The 20426-nt window shown below is 39.2% G+C and overlaps 1 protein-coding gene across 1 annotated transcript in view; it reads left to right on the forward strand.

Moving 5' to 3' along the window:
* Positions 1-20426, forward strand: part of LOC145267031 (uncharacterized) — a 440938-nt gene that overhangs the window by 17588 nt on the left and 402924 nt on the right. The window lies entirely within an intron of this gene.

Genomic DNA, 20426 nt, shown 5'->3' on the forward strand with positions numbered 1-20426 from the left:
GCACAACGGTGGTTTAAGGAATTTTGCAATGGTGACGAAAGCCTTGAAGATGAAGACGGTCGCGGCTGGCCGACTGCGGTTCATAACGAACATTTGAAAACCTTGATTGAAGCCAAGCCGAGCCTTGCAAATATCTCACAAAAAGTTGCTGTTGAACTCGAAGTCAACCATTCAACAGTCGTTTATTATTTAAAGCAAATCAGGAAGTCAAAAAAGTTGGATAAATGGGTGCCGCATGAATTAAATGATAATCAAAAAATCGTCGTTTTGACGTATCTTCTATGCTCCTTCTGCGCAACAAAGACCCATTTCTCAAGCGGATTTTGACGTGTGATGAGAAGTGGATCAACCGGCGACGTTCGGCACAGTGGTTGGATGCCGGAGAAGCTCCAAACATTTCCTGGAGTCGAAATTGCATCCAAAAAAGGTTATGGTGACTGTTTTGGTGGTCTCATCCATCACAGCTTCTTGAATCCGAGCGAAATGATTACAGCGAAGTACTACCGATAAATTGATGAAATGCACCAGAAGTTCTAACGTATGTGCCCGAGATTTGTCAACATGAAAGGACTAATTCTCCATGACAACGCTCACCCGCATGTTGTTCAGCTGACTCTGCAGAAGCTGAACGAATTGGGTCATGAAACTCTGCCTCATCCACCATATTCACCAGACCTCTCGCCCACCGATTATCACTTTTTCAAGCATCTCGACAACTTCCTGCGCGAAAAATGCTTCAAAAGCCGAGATGATGCCGAATCGGCTTTCAATGACTTCATCATCTCTTCCAGAACTCCGGATTTCTATGCTTATGCGATGAATAAACTTGTTTCTAGTTCTTGGCTTTCGGCACAAGATCAAAGTGTAGTATCTGTTCTTCAGATGCTGCACTTCAATTTCTTGTTCTCTGTCACTGGAGGAGAAATCCTTCACGACTGAGACAATTTTTATTTTTGTTCCTTTTCTCCACGTTAAAAAACGACCCTGGTGTCTAACTCTGTCCCGTGGGGAGGCATTGTAAATAGGAACTTGTTTCTAGTTGGCCAAAATATGTCGATTCTAATGGTTCTTATTTCGATTAATAAAGTTTATTATGAAAGGAGTTTTGATCTTTTGAAGTTGAACGTCAAAACCGACATTATTTTTGCACCAACCTAATACATAATTTTTGGAATATGATATATTTCATTTTGTCACTAGTACATACATCATACAGATTTTTCTTCTACTCTTCAAATCCTATTTGAATATGAATTTTAGATAAATTCAGATGGTCTCCAAAACTTCATGTGCTAACTAGTTAGCCCCCCCCCCTTCCCAGGGTATTTCAAGACCCTTGGAAGAATGACTCTGAATCGGTACTGTAAACAAAAGAACTTTCTACTATTTTTGGTTTGGCCTTTTGGTCAAGATCAAAGTGTAGTATCTGTTCTTCAGATGCTGCACTTCATTTTCTTGTTCTCTTTCGGTGGAGGAGAAATCCTTCACGACTGAGACAATTTTTATTTTTGTACCTTTTCTCCACGTTAAAAAGCGACCCTGGTGTCTAACTCTGTCCCGTGGGGAGGCATAGTAAATAGGTACTATTTTTGGTTTAGAAATACTTTGTAATATCTGCATTGTACCATATCATTTTTTCCCCCTTATTAGGGAATATGTTAAAAATTCCAAAATCCGAAGAAAATCACATAGAATGGTTTGTTTCTGAGCACTTTTGGTGCTTATTTATTTATTTTTTTTTGATTCCTCAGGTCAAAAAAAAAAAAAACTTGAGTGAATTTTTAGGATCACGTCACGTTTCAGACTGAAAAAGTACATAGCAAGCATACCCGGTGAACCAAGTGCAAGTGAAATACAAACGATTGCACTGAAAGGGACGGCTAGAATCCTGAAAAGATCTCTTGGTTAGACTCACTAAAATAGGGGTAAATGTCAGACATCTGGTTGGGATGTCCCGTCCCCTAGAAGAAAAAGTTTAAGAAAAATGAAAAAAAAAAAAAAAAAAAAAAAAAAAGAGAGAAAATATTCAAGCAAATGTAGTTATTAAAATGTTGCCCGGGCGACATTTCGCACAATTTATGCTTAAATTCGACGCACACAACTTCTGCTTGCGCGATGGCGACATCAACTAACACATTGCATTTTTTTTTTTTTTTTTTTTTTTTTTTTTTTTTGCGATGACCATATCCCTTGTTCGAGACGAAGTAGGCCCATTCCATAGTCGGATTTCATCGCAGTTTGATCTGTTAATAGACTTTCTGGTGTGTGGCACGTTTACTCATTTAATAGAGCACTCGCCTAGCACGCAAGAGGGTCAGATTTCGAATCCCGAGTTCGAATATGTTAACTGATGAACTCAAATGAGGGTGAAACTCGTCTTGGACTTCCTGTTTGTTAGCTATGGCTCTTGTGAGCTGCGACGTTGTTTTGTTGTGGATTTTTTTTTTTTTAAATTTAGTAAAACATGATCATGAATTCTTGAAATGTGTGTGAATTTTGAGAAAAGTATTTTTGCCCCTGCTATGCATGCACTCTCCCCATGTTCCAACTAAATAATAATAATGATGATTCCGTCATAGTAATGCATGCACAAGTGTCAATATTTAATTTTTTATCCCTTGTTTTTAAATAAATATCCCCCCCTTTTTTTTATAACGATAATTTTAATACCTCCTCTATCGCACCTTTAGGGAAAAAATCCTCTCCTATTTCTCTACCATTAAGAATTTATAATTTATATTACCCTGGAGGCAGACATTACTTGTAAAAATAGGCGCAACACAATCTTTTTGTGTGTTCGCTGCGTTCTAGTCCAAGGTTCTCTTCGCCGAGGTTGTGTATGTAGGGAAGTACGTAGTTTTATAGAAGTTGTAGCAGTTGCCTATATATGTTAGAGTTGAGATGAGATGGTAGTGGAGGAGGAGGAGTGTGAGGGGTTATACAAATACGATTTTTGCCCCGCACAAGCCAAGCCATGTGCTTGGAATTTTTAATTCAGTAGCGTAAATAATGGTCCATTCAGTGGAGGCAGCATTGCGTGTTTCTGTTTCTCTTTCTCTTTCTCTCTCTTTCTCTTTCTCTCTCTTTCTCTTTCTCTTTCTTTCTCTTTCTCTCTCTTTCTCTTTCTCTCTCTCTCTCTTTCTCTTTCTCTCTCTTTCTCTTTCTCTCTTTCTCTCTTTCTCTCTTTCTCTTTTTCTCTTTCTCTCTTTCTCTTTTTCTCTTTCTCTCTTTCTCTTTTTCTCTTTCTCTCTTTCTCTTTCTCTTTCTCTGCCTCACTTTCTCTGCCTCACTTTCTCTCTCTCTCACTTTCTCTCTCTCACTTTCTCTCTCTCTCTCTCTCTCACTTTCTCTCTCTCTCACTTTCTCTCTCTCTCACTTTCTCTCTCTCTCTCACTTCTCTCTCTCTCACTTTCTCTCTCTCTCTCACTTTCTCTCTCTCTCACTTTCTCTCTCTCTCTCACTTTCTCTCTCTCACTTTCTCTCTCTCTCACTTTCTCTCTCTCTCTCACTTTCTCTCTCTCTCTCACTTTCTCTCTCTCTCTCACTTCTTCCTCTCTCTCACTTTCTCTCTCTCTCACTTTCTCTCTCTCTCACTTTCTCTCTCTCTCACTTTCTCTCTCTCTCTCACTTTCTCTCTCTCTCTCACTTTCTCTCTCTCTCTCACTTTCTCTCTCTCTCTCTCACTTTCTCACTTCTCTCTCTCTCTCTCACTTTCTCTCTCTCTCTCTCACTTTCTCTCTCTCTCTCTCACTTTCTCTCTCTCTCTCACTTTCTCTCTCTCTCTCTCTCACTTTCTCTCTCTCTCTCTCTCACTTTCTCTCTCTCTCTCTCTCACTTTCTCTCTCTCTCTCTCTCACTTTCTCTCTCTCTCTCTCTCACTTTCTCTCTCTCTCTCTCTCACTTTCTCTCTCTCTCTCTCTCACTTTCTCTCTCTCTCTCTCTCACTTTCTCTCTCTCTCTCTCACACTTTCTCTCTCTCTCTCTCACACTTTCTCTCTCTCTCTCTCACACTTTTCTCTCTCTCTCTCACACTTTCTCTCTCTCTCTCTCACACTTTCTCTCTCTCTCTCTCACACTTTCTCTCTCTCTCACACTTTCTCTCTCTCTCACACTTTCTCTCTCTCTCACACTTTCTCTCTCTCTCACACTTTCTCTCTCTCTCACACTTTCTCTCTCTCTCTCACACTTTCTCTCTCTCTCTCACACTTTCTCTCTCTCTCTCACACTTTCTCTCTCTCTCACACTTTCTCTCTCTCTCACACTTTCTCTCTCTCTCACATTTCTCTCTCTCACACTTTCTCTCTCTCTCTCTCACACTTTCTCTCTCTCTCACACTTTCTCTCTCTCTCACACTTTCTCTCTCTCTCACACTTTCTCTCTCTCTCACACTTTCTCTCTCTCTCACACTTTCTCTCTCTCTCACACTTTCTCTCTCTCTCTCACACTTTCTCTCTCTCTCACACTTTCTCTCTCTCTCACACTTTCTCTCTCTCTCACACTTTCTCTCTCTCTCACACTTTCTCTCTCTCTCACACTTTCTCTCTCTCTCACACTTTCTCTCTCTCTCACACTTTCTCTCTCTCTCACACTTCTCTCTCTCTCACACTTTCTCTCTCTCTCACACTTTCTCTCTCTCTCACACTTTCTCTCTCTCTCTCTCTCACACTTTCTCTCTCTCTCTCTCTCTCACTCTCTCTCTCTCTCTCACTCTCTCTCTCTCTCTCTCACTCTCTCTCTCTCTCACTTTCTCTCTCTCTCACTTCTCTCTCTCTCTCACTTTCTCTCTCTCTCTCTCACACTTTCTCTCTCTCTCTCTCACACTTTCTCTCTCTCTCTCTCACACTTTCTCTCTCTCTCTCTCACACTTTCTCTCTCTCTCTCTCACACTTTCTCTCTCTCTCTCTCACACTTTCTCTCTCTCTCTCTCACACTTTCTCTCTCTCTCTCTCACACTTTCTCTCTCTCTCTCTCACACTTTCTCTCTCTCTCTCTCACACTTTCTCTCTCTCTCTCTCACACTTTCTCTCTCTCTCCTCTCACACTTTCTCTCTCTCTCTCTCACACTTTCTCTCTCTCTCTCTCACACTTTCTCTCTCTCTCTCACACTTTCTCTCTCTCTCTCTCTCACACTTTCTCTCTCTCTCTCTCTCACTTTCTCTCTCTCTCTCTCACACTTTCTCTCTCTCTCTCTCACACTTTCTCTCTCTCTCTCTCTCACACTTTCTCTCTCTCTCTCTCACACTTTCTCTCTCTCTCTCTCTCACACTTTCTCTCTCTCTCTCTCTCACACTTTCTCTCTCTCTCTCTCTCACACTTTCTCTCTCTCTCTCTCCACACTTTCTCTCTCTCTCTCTCTCTCACACTTTTCTCTCTCTCTCTCTCTCACACTTTCTCTCTCTCTCTCTCTCACACTTTCTCTCTCTCTCTCTCTCACACTTTCTCTCTCTCTCTCTCACACTTTCTCTCTCTCTCTCACACTTTCTCTCTCTCTCTCTCTCACACTTTCTCTCTCTCTCTCTCTCACACTTTCTCTCTCTCTCTCTCACACTTTCTCTCTCTCTCTCTCTCACACTTTCTCTCTCTCTCTCTCACACTTTCTCTCTCTCTCTCTCACACTTTCTCTCTCTCTCTCTCACACTTTCTCTCTCTCTCTCTCACACTTTCTCTCTCTCTCTCTCACACTTTCTCTCTCTCTCTCTCACACTTTCTCTCTCTCTCTCTCACACTTTCTCTCTCTCTCTCACACTTTCTCTCTCTCTCTCACACTTTCTCTCTCTCTCTCTCTCACACTTTCTTCTCTCTCTCTCTCACTTTCTCTCTCTCTCTCTCTCACTTTCTCTCTCTCTCTCTCACACTTTCTCTCTCTCTCTCTCACACTTTCTCTCTCTCTCTCTCACACTTTCTCTCTCTCTCTCTCACACTTTCTCTCTCTCTCTCTCTCTCACACTTTCTCTCTCTCTCTCTCTCACACTTTCTCTCTCTCTCTCTCTCACACTTTCTCTCTCTCTCTCTCTCACACTTTCTCTCTCTCTCTCTCTCACACTTTCTCTCTCTCTCTCTCACACTTTCTCTCTCTCTCTCTCACACTTTCTCTCTCTCTCTCTCACACTTTCTCTCTCTCTCTCTCACACTTTCTCTCTCTCTCTCTCTCTCACACTTTCTCTCTCTCTCTCTCTCACACTTTCTCTCTCTCTCTCTCTCACACTTTCTCTCTCTCTCTCTCTCACACTTTCTCTCTCTCTCTCTCTCACACTTTCTCTCTCTCTCTCTCACATTTTCTCTCTCTCTCTCACACTTTCTCTCTCTCTCTTTCTCTCTTTCTCTCTCTTTCTCTCTCTCTTTCTCTCTCTTTCTCTCTCTCTTTCTCTCTTTTCGTCTCTTTGTGTCAGTCTCTCTGCTGTTTTTCTGTACACTTTTTCTCCTTTCTCTTTTCACCTTCGGTTTTCTGTCATCTCACTCATCTCTAATACGTGAACAACGAACTAAGGTTAACTAATTTGCATATTGCTTTGCAAAAGGACATCTCATTGATTGACTCACTGTCCTTTTTTTATTTGCCAAATACAAAAAGGACAGTGAGAATCAATGAGATGTCCTTTTGCAAAGCAATATGCAAATTTGCATTCGATGATTATTTTTATTCTATTAGCACACAATACTTCTGTTTGCGTATATAATTTATAGCTTCGACAGAAAATGTAGTTTTTGGCGAGAAGCCTCTCGAGTTTTATTTATTCAGGTTAATTTACTTCTGCGGGTTGCGATCCGGCTCTACATTCTAAAATCAAAAATAAAGCCACACGTCACAGCCATTTTCAAGTGTATAGGAGAAGGAAAATAGCAAGTAGCTACTACAACTCCTTCCATTGCTGTCTAAGATTAATTCGGAAAGATATCCTCTACTCGATTTCTGTGATGAAACTTTTGTCCTTTCTTTCTATGCCGATTAATATATATATATATATATATATATATATATATATATATATATATATATATTACACTTTCACCCCAAACAAGGCACGTTGCCACTTTGATGTAGGGGGATACTATCAGATGTCTGTTTACATTACACTTGAACTTCTGCATATCAGTACAGTTGGGGAAGCAGGAGTCCGGAAGGGAATTCCAAAGTCCTGCAGTTCTGGGGAAGAGGCTATTAGAGTAAAAGGCTTTCTTAAATCTAGGAATTTCAACTGTGTATGGGTGGGATTTCGCTGATTGTCGGGTTTATCGGGGGTATTTTCGTCAAGGGGGTACGAGTAATATATATATATATATGTGTATTGATTTATTTTTGCTTGCGATACTTTTGAATGAATTCAATTATTTATACGAAAGTGCATTTTTACCTAAATGGGAGTTGCTAATAATTTTCCCTTTTGCCAATTTGGTACCCTCAAGTGGGAGCAGCATATATATTGCTTGAAATATAATTATCCACTGACACGTGTTTCGTCGTCTACGACTCATCAGAGTGGCTGAATCTTACGAGATTCGAAATCGGGACGTTTTTTTTTTTTTTTTTTTTTTTTTTTTTAACTTATCGACAGACGATATTTTTATACATGATTATATCTTATATCTATAAAAGTGAACGTGTTTGTATCTGTCTGTGTGTGTACATTTCCCTACGCAATAACTCTGTCAATTTTAACTTTAGAGACTCGAAATTTGATATACAGGGTACTGAGATTTGGGAAAGTCGATGTGATAGGTTTTCGGCCAGAAATTTGGCGATTAAAGGGTCAAAGTTCAACGATTTGACCTTTGAGAATTCTACCAAACTCCTCTTGAAATTTTAGATATAGGTTCCTTGGACATGGATCTAACTTAATAACTTGATTTGAGCCCAAAACAATAAATTTTAAGGCGTCATAATAGGGGTCAAAATTAAAAAAATTGACCTTTATTTTATTTTTTTTTTTTTCTGTCGAGGCTATAAATTATATACGCAAACAGAAGTATTGTGTGCTAATAGAATCAAAATAATCATCGAATGCAAATTTGCATATTGCTTTGCAAAAGGACATCTCATTGATTGACTCACTGTCCTTTTTTTTTTTTTTTTTTTTTTTGCTCAACATACACCCAGGCAACGCCGGGCACCCATGCTAGTATATATATATATATATATATATATATATATATATATATATATATATATATATATATATATATATATTACTGCGCAATCTGGCGAAGCATACTTCTCTACATTTTTTTGACAAAGCGTTATACACTTGTGTATGTGTGTTATTTCGATGCATCTTTCTAAAGCCTCGCTACAAGCTACACCCACGGGAAATTCAAAAGTAATAATCACGTTCTCAAACTGAATACACACACGATGTGTAAAGTTTTAAAAATACTTTGGGGAAATACTCCCTGATCATTCTTGTGTAACAAACACGTACACATACACACACACATACACACACGTACATACGTACACGCACAATACATGCACGTATACACACACGTACACATTCATGCACGTACACACACGTACACGCACACATACATGCACGTACATGCACACATACATTCACATATATACACACATACACATACATGCACGTACACGCTTACATACACGCACATATATATATACACATACATGCACATACACACACGCACACATGATGATTGCAACGTCTTGTCAGACGAGTGCCACTCCCTCAGACATTTAAAATCCATGAGCCCAAATGCCTGAGGGAGTATCTATACACAGATGATGTTACAGAGTCTTAGCTTTGTACGACAGCTAGGTCTCTCTCTCGGTTCAAAATGTTGAGATCCAGCAACAAGCAAGAGCAAGATAGCCAGCAACAAATTAAACTGCAGACCAACTTAATGCGGGTAATGGTCTTCCGCTTTATGGTTTTTTAAATCAGAGATTTGCTTCTCCTAGAAAGGTTGCCTTCACCACGGCTTACGGGAGCCTTCTCCACCCCAATACACATATACACACACACAAATATACACGGTGCTAGTTGGCCGTTGACCCAGAAAAAGAGTTCATTCGCCCTTTGGAAGGTCTTGTTTTTAATCCTTCAGGGAGACTAGCCGCCCTCCTCACCAAACAAGTCTGGTGGGGGAACCAGTTTAGTCGCCGGTGACCCGACCATGAGGCAGGTAGTACTGGGTTACATGGTACCAGTAGCACATGACATGACCTGACACGCACACATACATGGATATATATATACACACGTACACATGCATGCACACATACATGCACATATATACACATGCACATATATACACATACATATATATACACACACATGTACATGCACATATGCCTGCACACACATGTACATGCACATACACACACATACAGACATATATGCACACATATACATACACATACACACAATACACATACATACAAACATATATGCATACACACGATAAATGATGAGTTCGAAGTGTTGGATATTTTCATAAAAACTCCGAATAAAATTTTCCAGCAATGACTAATATCTATTTATCCAAACTAGTACATCGAAGGTTACATCGACCGAAACGCTGTGAAAATAACAAAGATGAGAACAGTAGCTCGAATAATCCAAATGACACAAAATATTAGTCCTCATCTCAAAAATACAAAAAAATATATATCAAATCGGTACGAACCCAAATTAATATGGAAAATGTGATCGAGTCGATGCTCTTTCCATGTCATAAACGCATAACACATTTTGAATTCTAATAACTATGGTTCGTTCGAGAAAAAACAAAACACTTTTTTTTTCCACCAGTCAGCAATAAGTCATTGTCAAAATAATGTCGGAGGTTACATCGGCTGAAACGTTGCAAAAAATAACACTCAGTAGTGTTAAATCGGTGTGTGAGGTTAAATTGTCTGAAACAACCAATGTTACGTAGTAGGTTGGACACAAGAAAGTATTTGTAAGTTATCTATCTATCTATCTATCTATCTATCTATTATCTCACGTATATGAACATTGAGACGATCATAGCATTGGCACTTTTACCCTGGTCAACGTCAATGGGTCATCTTCAGATACTTCTCATAAACCGCCCCATAAGTGATATATTTTCTTTGTAATTTGTTTATGGAAATCGGTTCAGACAAGGCATGAAGCCACTTTATGCAGGAGGCTAACAAGTACGTCCAAGGATGGAATACTGTTGCCATATTTGGGCAGGAGCTGCTAAAAACAGCCTATCCTGCCTTGACAGAGTACAAAATAGACTTCGTGGCTTAGTGGGGAATGCCCTTTTCTCTACCCTGCAACCTCTCTCCCACAAAAGAGACGTTGCGAGCCTATCCTTGTTTTATCCTCATTTCCATGGCAGGTGCTCGTCTGAACTCCAATCTCTGGTCCCCCCCCTCGCCAATCTTTCACGAAAAACACCCGTCTAGCTGAATCCACTGTGAAAAATTTCCCCCACTCTATATCTGTGCCTAAATCAAAACGTGGATTCCATGAACAAAGCTTCTTTCTTAGAACTGCACGCCTGTTGAACTCTGTTCCGTCTGCCTGCTTCCCACCGGACTACAACTTGGATGTGTTCAAGTCCAACGTTAGCAAATTCTTAATGAACCGCCCCCTTAAGTAAACACTTCATCAAATCTCCACACTAACGTAATGTACTTGCAATAACCCTTATCCCTGAGTGGCTTCCGGGCCTTGATAAGTGGTGATCACTGTAAAAAAAAAAAAAAAAAAAAAAAAAAAAAAAAATGATTATCTTAAAGACAGGAGACACCTATTGGCCTTAGTCTTAATCAAAATAATACAAGTCTACAAGTAGGAGGAAAACAGTCAGCAGGAAGGGAGTTCCGTAATTCTGCAGTTCTTTAAAAAAAAATGTTACTGGAATAGGAAGCTGTATTCAAATGTGGGACCGTAGACTCGACAAAATGGAGTTTAGCGACAGTGAAGGAACTGAGGAGTATTTGTATATTGTGTTATTTTGATTATTCCCGTCTTGAGTGTTATTAGCACAACGTTACGATCGCTGCGACTTTCTTCAGGTGTTGAAAACATGCTTTCTTTCTTTTTTTTTTACTAAGAAAAAGAGGGTTGGCTCTGTATTACAAGAATTCAAATCGTGGTGTTGAGGGTGGATCCGTAGATCACGAAGGGGTCACTAAGATATTTTTTTAAGGGCTTTCCTATGACTCACTTTTTCGGGATATCTATACTAATTGTTAATATTAATTGTGAAGAGTATATTCTTTATTTCCTTCCTCTCGGACCATGATAGTTTCTGGTTCAAAAGCAAGAGTACTCGGGGTTCACTCCCTCAGACCAGGGTTGTTGAAAAGCTGTAAGTTCTTCAGAGCTCGGAGCATCTTCTTCGTCACCAATCGTGATCTATCAGTCACTCCCTCATCCCGACATGTCATATCAGGAACATCAGTTAGTATTTGAACGGTTGTCTCAGTGATACGTTTTTTTTTTTAGGAAGGTTTAAGCGTATTGAGTATAGTCAGTCTGGGATATCAACCTCAGTAAAGAACTCTCTATTATGCATCGCTTCTGTATCATATCGTTATATTCAAATGTGTGACCATAGGCTCAACGAAAGGAAGTTAGATAGCTAAAGGCCAGTCAACTGCTGAAATGGGGTTTGTATTACTGTACACACAGATTCGAAAAAGTTGTCAAAAAACAAATATATAACAAATAAATGTTATCAAAGGCAAGATAAGTTACTTTTATGCCAAACTGGATATATTTTTTGTGTTTTTATTCAATGTAACATATTTATTCAGCTCGAAAAACATAGTGTTTACCGATGTATTCGAAAATTCAAGATGGCGTCTCACACCCTCTTTAACACCGTAAGTATGGAAAAAGGTGTTATAAATAAAAAACTATACAAAATACTATTAAAAACCCGCCGAATATATGTCAACCGATGTCACGGTAACATATATTGAGCGAGTTTTTAACAATATTTTATCCGGTTTTTTATTTATAACATCTTTTCCCACACTTACCGTGTTAAAGAGAGAATAAGACGCCATCTTCAATGTTCCAATATATCGGTAAACACTGTATGGTTTTCGAGCGGAATAAACATGTTACATTGAATAAAAACACGAAAAATATATCCAGTTTGGCAGAAAAGTAACTTATCTTGCCTTTGATAACATTTATTTGTTATATATTTGTTTTTTGACAACTTTTTCGAATCTGTGTGTACAGTAATACAAACCCCTGAAATGAAAGAAACATTAGCAACTATGAAGGAACTGAGGAGTATATTGTTCAGGTATCAAAACAGTGAATTGGAGAAGACCACTAGACCAATGAGTCAAACGAGCTGGAACAAAGGAAGCAGGGAATAAATCAGACAATTCTGAAGAACACGTGCAATAATAGTATTTATAGAAAAGTCTGTGACTAGCAATATCATGTCTGTGAGATAGTGGCTACAGAAAAGAAAGTATGGAGCCAATCAAATTACAAATACATTTCTGCAATTCATACCATCCAACAATGTACGAGTACTCCCGTAGTGCTCTTCATCATTCAACTGGCAATCATTTTTTTTTTTTTTTTTTTTTTTTAAATCTAATTTTAAGGTTACTTCTAGCGCTAAATGAACCCAATAATCTATATATAAATCCCGTAGTACCTTTAACATACGTACGCACGCTTTCCAGATTATAAATTATTCGATCAGGAGATCCTATTTATTAAAAAGGAGAATAGAAGACGATAACCAGGGCTAGGACAACAGCATATTCTTTTCATTGTTTTAACTCTCGATTATGTATCCGTCGATATCTTATATGCTTTTATATAGAGTGATGTGGTTCTCGGTTGATTAACTATGTCGGATATATACCCGAGAGTCAAAAGAATAAAAAGAATATTCTGTTGTTAAAGCCCTAATGATAACTAGAGCTGTGGCAACAGAATATTATTTTCATTCTTTTTACTCTCGAGTATATATCCGACATAGTCAATCAACCGAGAACCACATCATTCTATATATATATAAAAAAAAAAAAATAAAAAAATAAACATATAAGATATTAACGGATGTACACTCAGGAGTTAAAACAATGAAAAGAATATGCTGTTGTCACAGCCCTAGTGCTAACATACTACGGACATTAAATTAGTATATAGATGTGCTAATTTAATGTTCGTAGTATGTTATCACCTTCTATTCTTCTTTTTAATAAATAGGATCTCCCGATCACCGAAGACGCAATGTTAACAAAAAACAAAAAACAAAAAAAGACAAAAGATGTCGCTTTTGGGCTGTACGTGAAATTAAAATATACTTTTTTGGTCGTTTGGCTAAGTTCTCAGGGTAGTATCTCTTCTGTCTAAATAAAGATGGCATAATGATATCGTGGGGTTTCCGTTTGCTCTGGGCGTCAGTACAATAGAAATATGTCACAGACTCCTATAAGGATATTGGAGATAGACTGTAATAACCAGATATATTCTGACACTACATTAACCAGATTACTTAGGTAAATACTTTTGCAGTTTTAGCAAAAGGGCTACAGTAGCATCGTGGAGTCTCCATTCACGTTAAACGCCGACAGAATGCCTAACAGCAGTATATTACATATAAAAGATGCTGCTGTGGAATTTCCACAGGTCCCACTAGTAAAAAAGACGAAAGGTTAATAATTAGTGAAGGCTACATGAATAATAACTAGTCTCCATGAAAATGTCCTTAGTCCAAGGAGAAGACATTATTGACTGGACTGTGTCGAATCTTTCATTAAAATACTTCAAAAGTGCTGATTTACTATTTAAGCAGACGCACGAAGCTAATGAGGGCATGTTGAGGAACCCTTGCGTCGACGCTTACTACAGCTAGTATAGCGAGTGTAGACAAACGGCGAACACGTGATGTAGATAATTGTTTGAAACGTAACAGATTTCCGTTTTGCGAACAGATTGACTTCATACTGTTTTTTTTTTTATTGCTTACAGTAACCTAGTTTTGTATAAACCATTTTTTTCTATTGCTTTTTTTATCTCTTCTTTTTTTCTTTATCTCTTTTTCCTCTTCCCTCTCTCTCTTTTTCCTCTCTCTCCCACTTCTCTCTCTATCTTCTCCCACTTCTCTCTCTCTATCTTCTCCTACTTCTCTCTCTCTCTATCTTCTCCTACTTCTCTCTCTCTCTATCTTCTCTCACCTCTCTCTCTCTATCTTCTCTCACCTCTCTCTCTCTATCTTCTCTCACCTCTCTCTCTCTATCTTCTCTCACCTCCCTCTCTCTCTATCTTCTCTCACCTCCCTCTCTCTCTCTTCTCTCACCTCCCTCTCTCTATCTTCTCTCACCTCCCTCTCTCTATCTTCTCTCACCTCCCTCTCTCTATCTTCTCTCACCTCCCTCTCTCTATCTTCTCTCACCTCCCTCTCTCTATCTTCTCTCACCTCCCTCTCTCTATCTTCTCTCACCTCCCTCTCTCTATCTTCTCTCACCTCCCTCTCTCTATCTTCTCTCACCTCCCTCTCTCTATCTTCTCTCACCTCCCTCTCTCTATCTTCTCTCACCTCCCTCTCTCTATCTTCTCTCACCTCCCTCTCTCTATCTTCTCTCACCTCCCTCTCTCTATCTTCTCTCACCTCCCTCTCTCTATCTTCTCTCACCTCCCTCTCTCTATCTTCTCTCACCTCCCTCTCTCTATCTTCTCTCACCTCCCTCTCTCTATCTTCTCTCACCTCCCTCTCTCTATCTTCTCTCACCTCCCTCTCTCTATCTTCTCTCACCTCCCTCTCTCTATCTTCTCTCACCTCCCTCTCTCTATCTTCTCTCACCTCCCTCTCTCTATCTTCTCTCACCTCCCTCTCTCTATCTTCTCTCACCTCCCTCTCTCTATCTTCTCTCACCTCCCTCTCTCTATCTTCTCTCACCTCCCTCTCTCTATCTTCTCTCACCTCCCTCTCTCTATCTTCTCTCACCTCCCTCTCTCTATCTTCTCTCACCTCCCTCTCTCTATCTTCTCTCACCTCCCTCTCTCTATCTTCTCTCACCTCCCTCTCTCTATCTTCTCTCACCTCCCTCTCTCTATCTTCTCTCACCTCCCTCTCTCTATCTTCTCTCACCTCCCTCTCTCTATCTTCTCTCACCTCCCTCTCTCTATCTTCTCTCACCTCCCTCTCTCTATCTTCTCTCACCTCCCTCTCTCTATCTTCTCTCACCTCCCTCTCTCTATCTTCTCTCACCTCCCTCTCTCTATCTTCTCTCACCTCCCTCTCTCTATCTTCTCTCACCTCCCTCTCTCTATCTTCTCTCACCTCCCTCTCTCTATCTTCTCTCACCTCCCTCTCTCTATCTTCTCTCACCTCCCTCTCTCTATCTTCTCTCACCTCCCTCTCTCTATCTTCTCTCACCTCCCTCTCTCTATCTTCTCTCACCTCCCTCTCTCTATCTTCTCTCACCTCCCTCTCTCTATCTTCTCTCACCTCCCTCTCTCTATCTTCTCTCACCTCCCTCTCTCTATCTTCTCTCACCTCCCTCTCTCTATCTTCTCTCACCTCCCTCTCTCTATCTTCTCTCACCTCCCTCTCTCTATCTTCTCTCACCTCCCTCTCTCTATCTTCTCTCACCTCCCTCTCTCTATCTTCTCTCACCTCCCTCTCTCTATCTTCTCTCACCTCCCTCTCTCTATCTTCTCTCACCTCCCTCTCTCTATCTTCTCTCACCTCCCTCTCTCTATCTTCTCTCACCTCCCTCTCTCTATCTTCTCTCACCTCTGTCTCTCTCTATCTTCTCCCACCTCTGTCTCTCTCTCTCTATCTTCTCCCACCTCTGTCTCTCTCTCTCTATCTTCTCCCACCTCTGTCTCTCTCTCTCTATCTTCTCCCACCTCTGTCTCTCTCTCTCTATCTTCTCCCACCTCTGTCTCTCTATCTCTATCTTCTCCCACCTCTGTCTCTCTCTCTCTATCTTCTCCCACCTCTGTCTCTCTCTCTATCTTCTCCCACCTCTGTCTCTCTCTCTCTATCTTCTCCCACCTCTGTCTCTCTCTCTCTATCTTCTCCCACCTCTGTCTCTCTCTCTCTATCTTCTCCCACCTCTGTCTCTCTCTCTCTATCTTCTCCCACCTCTGTCTCTCTCTCTCTATCTTCTCCCACCTCTGTCTCTCTCTCTCTATCTTCTCCCACCTCTGTCTCTCTCTCTCTATCTTCTCCCACCTCTGTCTCTCTCTCTCTATCTTCTCCCACCTCTGTCTCTCTCTCTCTATCTTCTCCCACCTCTGTCTCTCTCTCTCTATCTTCTCCCACCTCTGTCTCTCTCTCTCTATCTTCTCCCACCTCTGTCTCTCTCTCTCTATCTTCTCCCACCTCTGTCTCTCTCTCTCTATCTTCTCCCACCTCTGTCTCTCTCTCTCTATCTTCTCCCACCTCTGTCTCTCTCTCTCTATCTTCTCCCACCTCTGTCTCTCTCTCTCTATCTTCTCCCACCTCTGTCTCTCTCTCTCTATCTTCTCCCACCTCTGTCTCTCTCTCTCTATCTTCTCCCACCTCTGTCTCTCTCTCTCTATCTTCTCCCACCTCTGTCTCTCTCTCTCTATCTTCTCCCACCTCTGTCTCTCTCTCTCTATCTTCTCCCACCTCTGTCTCTCTCTCTCTATCTTCTCCCACCTCTGTCTCTCTCTCTCTATCTTCTCCCACCTCTGTCTCTCTCTCTCTATCTTCTCCCACCTCTGTCTCTCTCTATCTTCTCCCACCTCTGTCTCTCTCTATCTTCTCCCACCTCTGTCTCTCTCTCTCTCTATCTTCTCCCACCTCTGTCTCTCTCTCTCTCTATCTTCTCCCACCTCTGTCTCTCTCTCTCTCTATCTTCTCCCACCTCTGTCTCTCTCTCTCTATCTTCTCCCACCTCTCTCTCTCTCTATCTTCTCCCACCTCTGTCTCTCTCTCTCTCTCTATCTTCTCCCACCTCTGTCTCTCTCTCTCTCTATCTTCTCCCACCTCTGTCTCTCTCTCTCTCTCTATCTTCTCCCACCTCTGTCTCTCTCTATCTTATTTTTCCCTTTTTTATTGTCTCTCATCTTTCTCTCCTTTTTTCTGTTTCCTTTGTCTTCACTCTTCTTTTTAATCTATTTCATTCTCTCCCCCCAGAACCAGTAAGAATACACTCTGTGCTCTTCTCAGACTGCACACATGACACGGCCGACTTACCTACTCGCATCACTTTCTGCGCCTTATCAATACGTATCTGTAAACTTGTAATTACGAGGGGACATTTATAACAGTTCTTATGACACATATAGAGAGGAGGAAATACTTCACTTATGATGATGGTTGGGAGGATACGTAATCTTGGAAGAGTTCGTTACAAGATGATGATAAAACACACCTTTTCTGGTTGTGAGTAATGAAAACACGAGACAAACAGTTACAACGTAGTTGGTTTCTTTATTCTTCAATCGGCCGATTGGTGACGTCAGAGATTCAAACTTTGATTTACATGGTCTATTTTTCCTCCCCTCGCTCCTAAGGGGCTCTCCTCTCCAACTGACTCTAACTCCTCAACTGACCAACTCTTAACAGACCAACTCACCAACTGCTTTTTAACTTCGAATCTTTAGATTCCTATATTGAAAAATCTCCTTTGTTTATGACGTCAGAAGTGGGGTTTTCAAACGTGACTAATTTTCACGTGGCTTTACATATGTTTGTCCAAACACACTTTTGGCAAACAAAAGAATCCTCAATTCTAATTCTAACTTATTTTAAAACAATATATTTTTAATTTACATTGTCCATTCTTTTAACTGACATATTTAATATTCAGATTTCTAAAAGAATGGACAATCTACTCTTTTTCCGACATAAACAATATTTAACTATTTCTAATAGAATTAACAATAGACTTAATTTCTAACATTCCATTATCTTTGACACTTGCGTACAAGGTTCGATTCTAGCCTTATCCTAATATCATTTTCACTTATCTAGTATGTCTTCTTACTTACATGATAAGGGGACAGCCCTTCCATGTAACAACTAGAACATATTCAACTTGCCTTCAATTTGGAGATGGTCTCTATTTATACTGTGATGGGTCCATGATCGTTCGATAGTTCTACCGTGCTGGGAAATTACTTTCCCACTAGAGAGTATCCCATGTATTTACAAACCCATGATTCGCCATGCATGGAGTATTGTTGCCACATCTGGTCAGCTGCATAAACCACTAGTCTATCGCTCTTAAACAAGATCCAAAAAAAGAGTGTCAAATCTAATTAACTTCACACTATCTACCAAGCTCCAACATTTGTCCCATCGTCGCAGTATTGCATCTGTTTTTTTTTTACAAATGCTTTAATGGATTGTGCTTTGAACTCTTAAAAATTGTACCTTTCTATGTACATATAACCTGAAAAGCAGCAAAATCCCACCCCTACACTGTAAGAGACCCCTAGATGCTGGAAAGTTTGCTACTCTAATAGCTTCTGCCCTCAAAAAGAGTTTGTAATTCCTTTCGTTTCCTGCTTCTCTAACTATACTAACCTGTAAGGGTTTAAATATAATGCGAACAGACATCTCGCCACTCAACGTCCCTAAATCCCTTTGAGATGCGATGTTAAATAGTAGCCCTTTAAGTTCCAAGTAGCAATTGTGTGTGTGTGTGTGTGTGTGTGTGTGTGTGTGTGTGTGTGTGTGTGTGTGTGTGTGTGTTGGTACGATTAATTGGAAAAATCAGCACCTTTGGCGGTATTGGAATCGGAAAAAATTGTATCCATTTTCTGATGCCACAAACGATTTAAAAACAAAACAAAAGAAAACAAAAAAACTAATTTCCAATTGCCGGTACCTAATGATAAATACTTTTGGATTTTGAACTACCAGTGAAATTATAATCTATAGGTCATCTCCTCCACTCCAACCCCATTTTAATTTTTACGCTAGCAAAATATATACGTAATAATCCGCAAATAAAGTCTAGATTAAAAAAAAAAATTTTTTTTTCTTTTTTTTTAATAATTAATTACGATGTTTTAAAGGAATCAGAATCGGGAATTTAGAACAGAGTCAGTAATCGTATCGGAATCAATAAAAAATATTGGAATCGTCCCATCACGAATATATTTGAGTGCGATGAGATGGAAGATGGCGAAAGACAAAACGTATTGAATTTACAATAAAAAGAAAAAAAAAAAATGCCACAAAATCTAATAGAAGCAACACTTTTTCTGTCTGTCTGTCTATCTGTATTTTGACTTTTTATTAAACGTATATTTCAATTTCTTTTAGAAATTGAAAATATTACTAAATAAATCTAAATGAATAAATTTATTAAAACGTTTTACTTTTAATTTATTAATATCAATAATAATATCAATAATAATCAATAATAAAAACGCGTTCACGCGTGACATTTATGAAAAAAAAAAGTTTTACTTTTAATTTAATCATACCGATAATATCGTGAGGTTTGCATTCGCGCTTGATATTTCTATAAAAAAAAAAGAAAAAAAAGAAATCTAGGCCCAGAGAAACACGGTGCGTAATAAATCTAATATGTTCAACTTGGCTGGGATAAAAATAGCTGAAACCAATTGTCTGACCCGACTTAATAATAAGGTCTGATTTTTTTTTTTTTTTTTTTTTTTTTTTTTGTGTATGTAACACTGTAAATTATTCTAATATAGTTTATTCTCTCTCTCTCTCTCTGTATTTATACACACATACGCATACAAGCAAACTCACCGAAATAAAAGCCTATACAAAAGCAAAAACGCAACTGAGGAACGCACACACACACACACACACACACACACACACACACACACACACACGTTCCTTTTCGGTTAATAACTGTTTTAAAATCTGGAGTTCCACAAAATTGAACAAAAGAAAAACGATCCAATTTTAGATTTTTAAATTAAAAAAAAAATATCAGACTATTCGCTTTCTTATGATTTGGTATTTAAGAGAGAAAAGGAAGATTAAACTAAATAAGTTCTATTTTTTTTCTTTTCGATTTTTCTTTTTTTTCCCCCTTTTTTCCTTTACCCCTTTTTTCCTTTACCCCTTTTTTCCTTTACCCCTTTCTTTTTCCTTTACCCCTTTCTTTTTCCTTTACCCCTTTCTTTTTCCTTTACCCCTTTCTTTTTCCTTTACCCCTTTCTTTTTCCTTTACCCCTTTCTTTTTCCTTTACCCCTTTCTTTTTCCTTTACCCCTTTCTTTTTCCTTTACCCCTTTCTTTTTCCTTTTTCTTTTTTTCCTTTTTCTTTTTTTCCTTTTTCTTTTTTTCCTTTTTCTTTTTTTCCTTTTTCTTTTTTTCCTTTTTCTTTTTTTCCTTTTTCTTTTTTTCCTTTTTCCTTTTTTTCCTTTTTCCTTTTTTTCCTTTTTCCTTTTTCCTTTTTTTCCTTTTTTTCCTTTTTTCCTTTTTTTCCTTTTTTTCCTTTTTTCCTTTCTTTTTTTCCTTTCTTTTTTTCCTTTCTTT

This window comes from Euprymna scolopes, chromosome 42 (genome assembly GCF_053919585.1).
Source record: "Euprymna scolopes isolate OS-2025 chromosome 42, ASM5391958v1, whole genome shotgun sequence".
Taxonomy (NCBI): Eukaryota; Metazoa; Mollusca; class Cephalopoda; order Sepiida; family Sepiolidae; genus Euprymna; species Euprymna scolopes.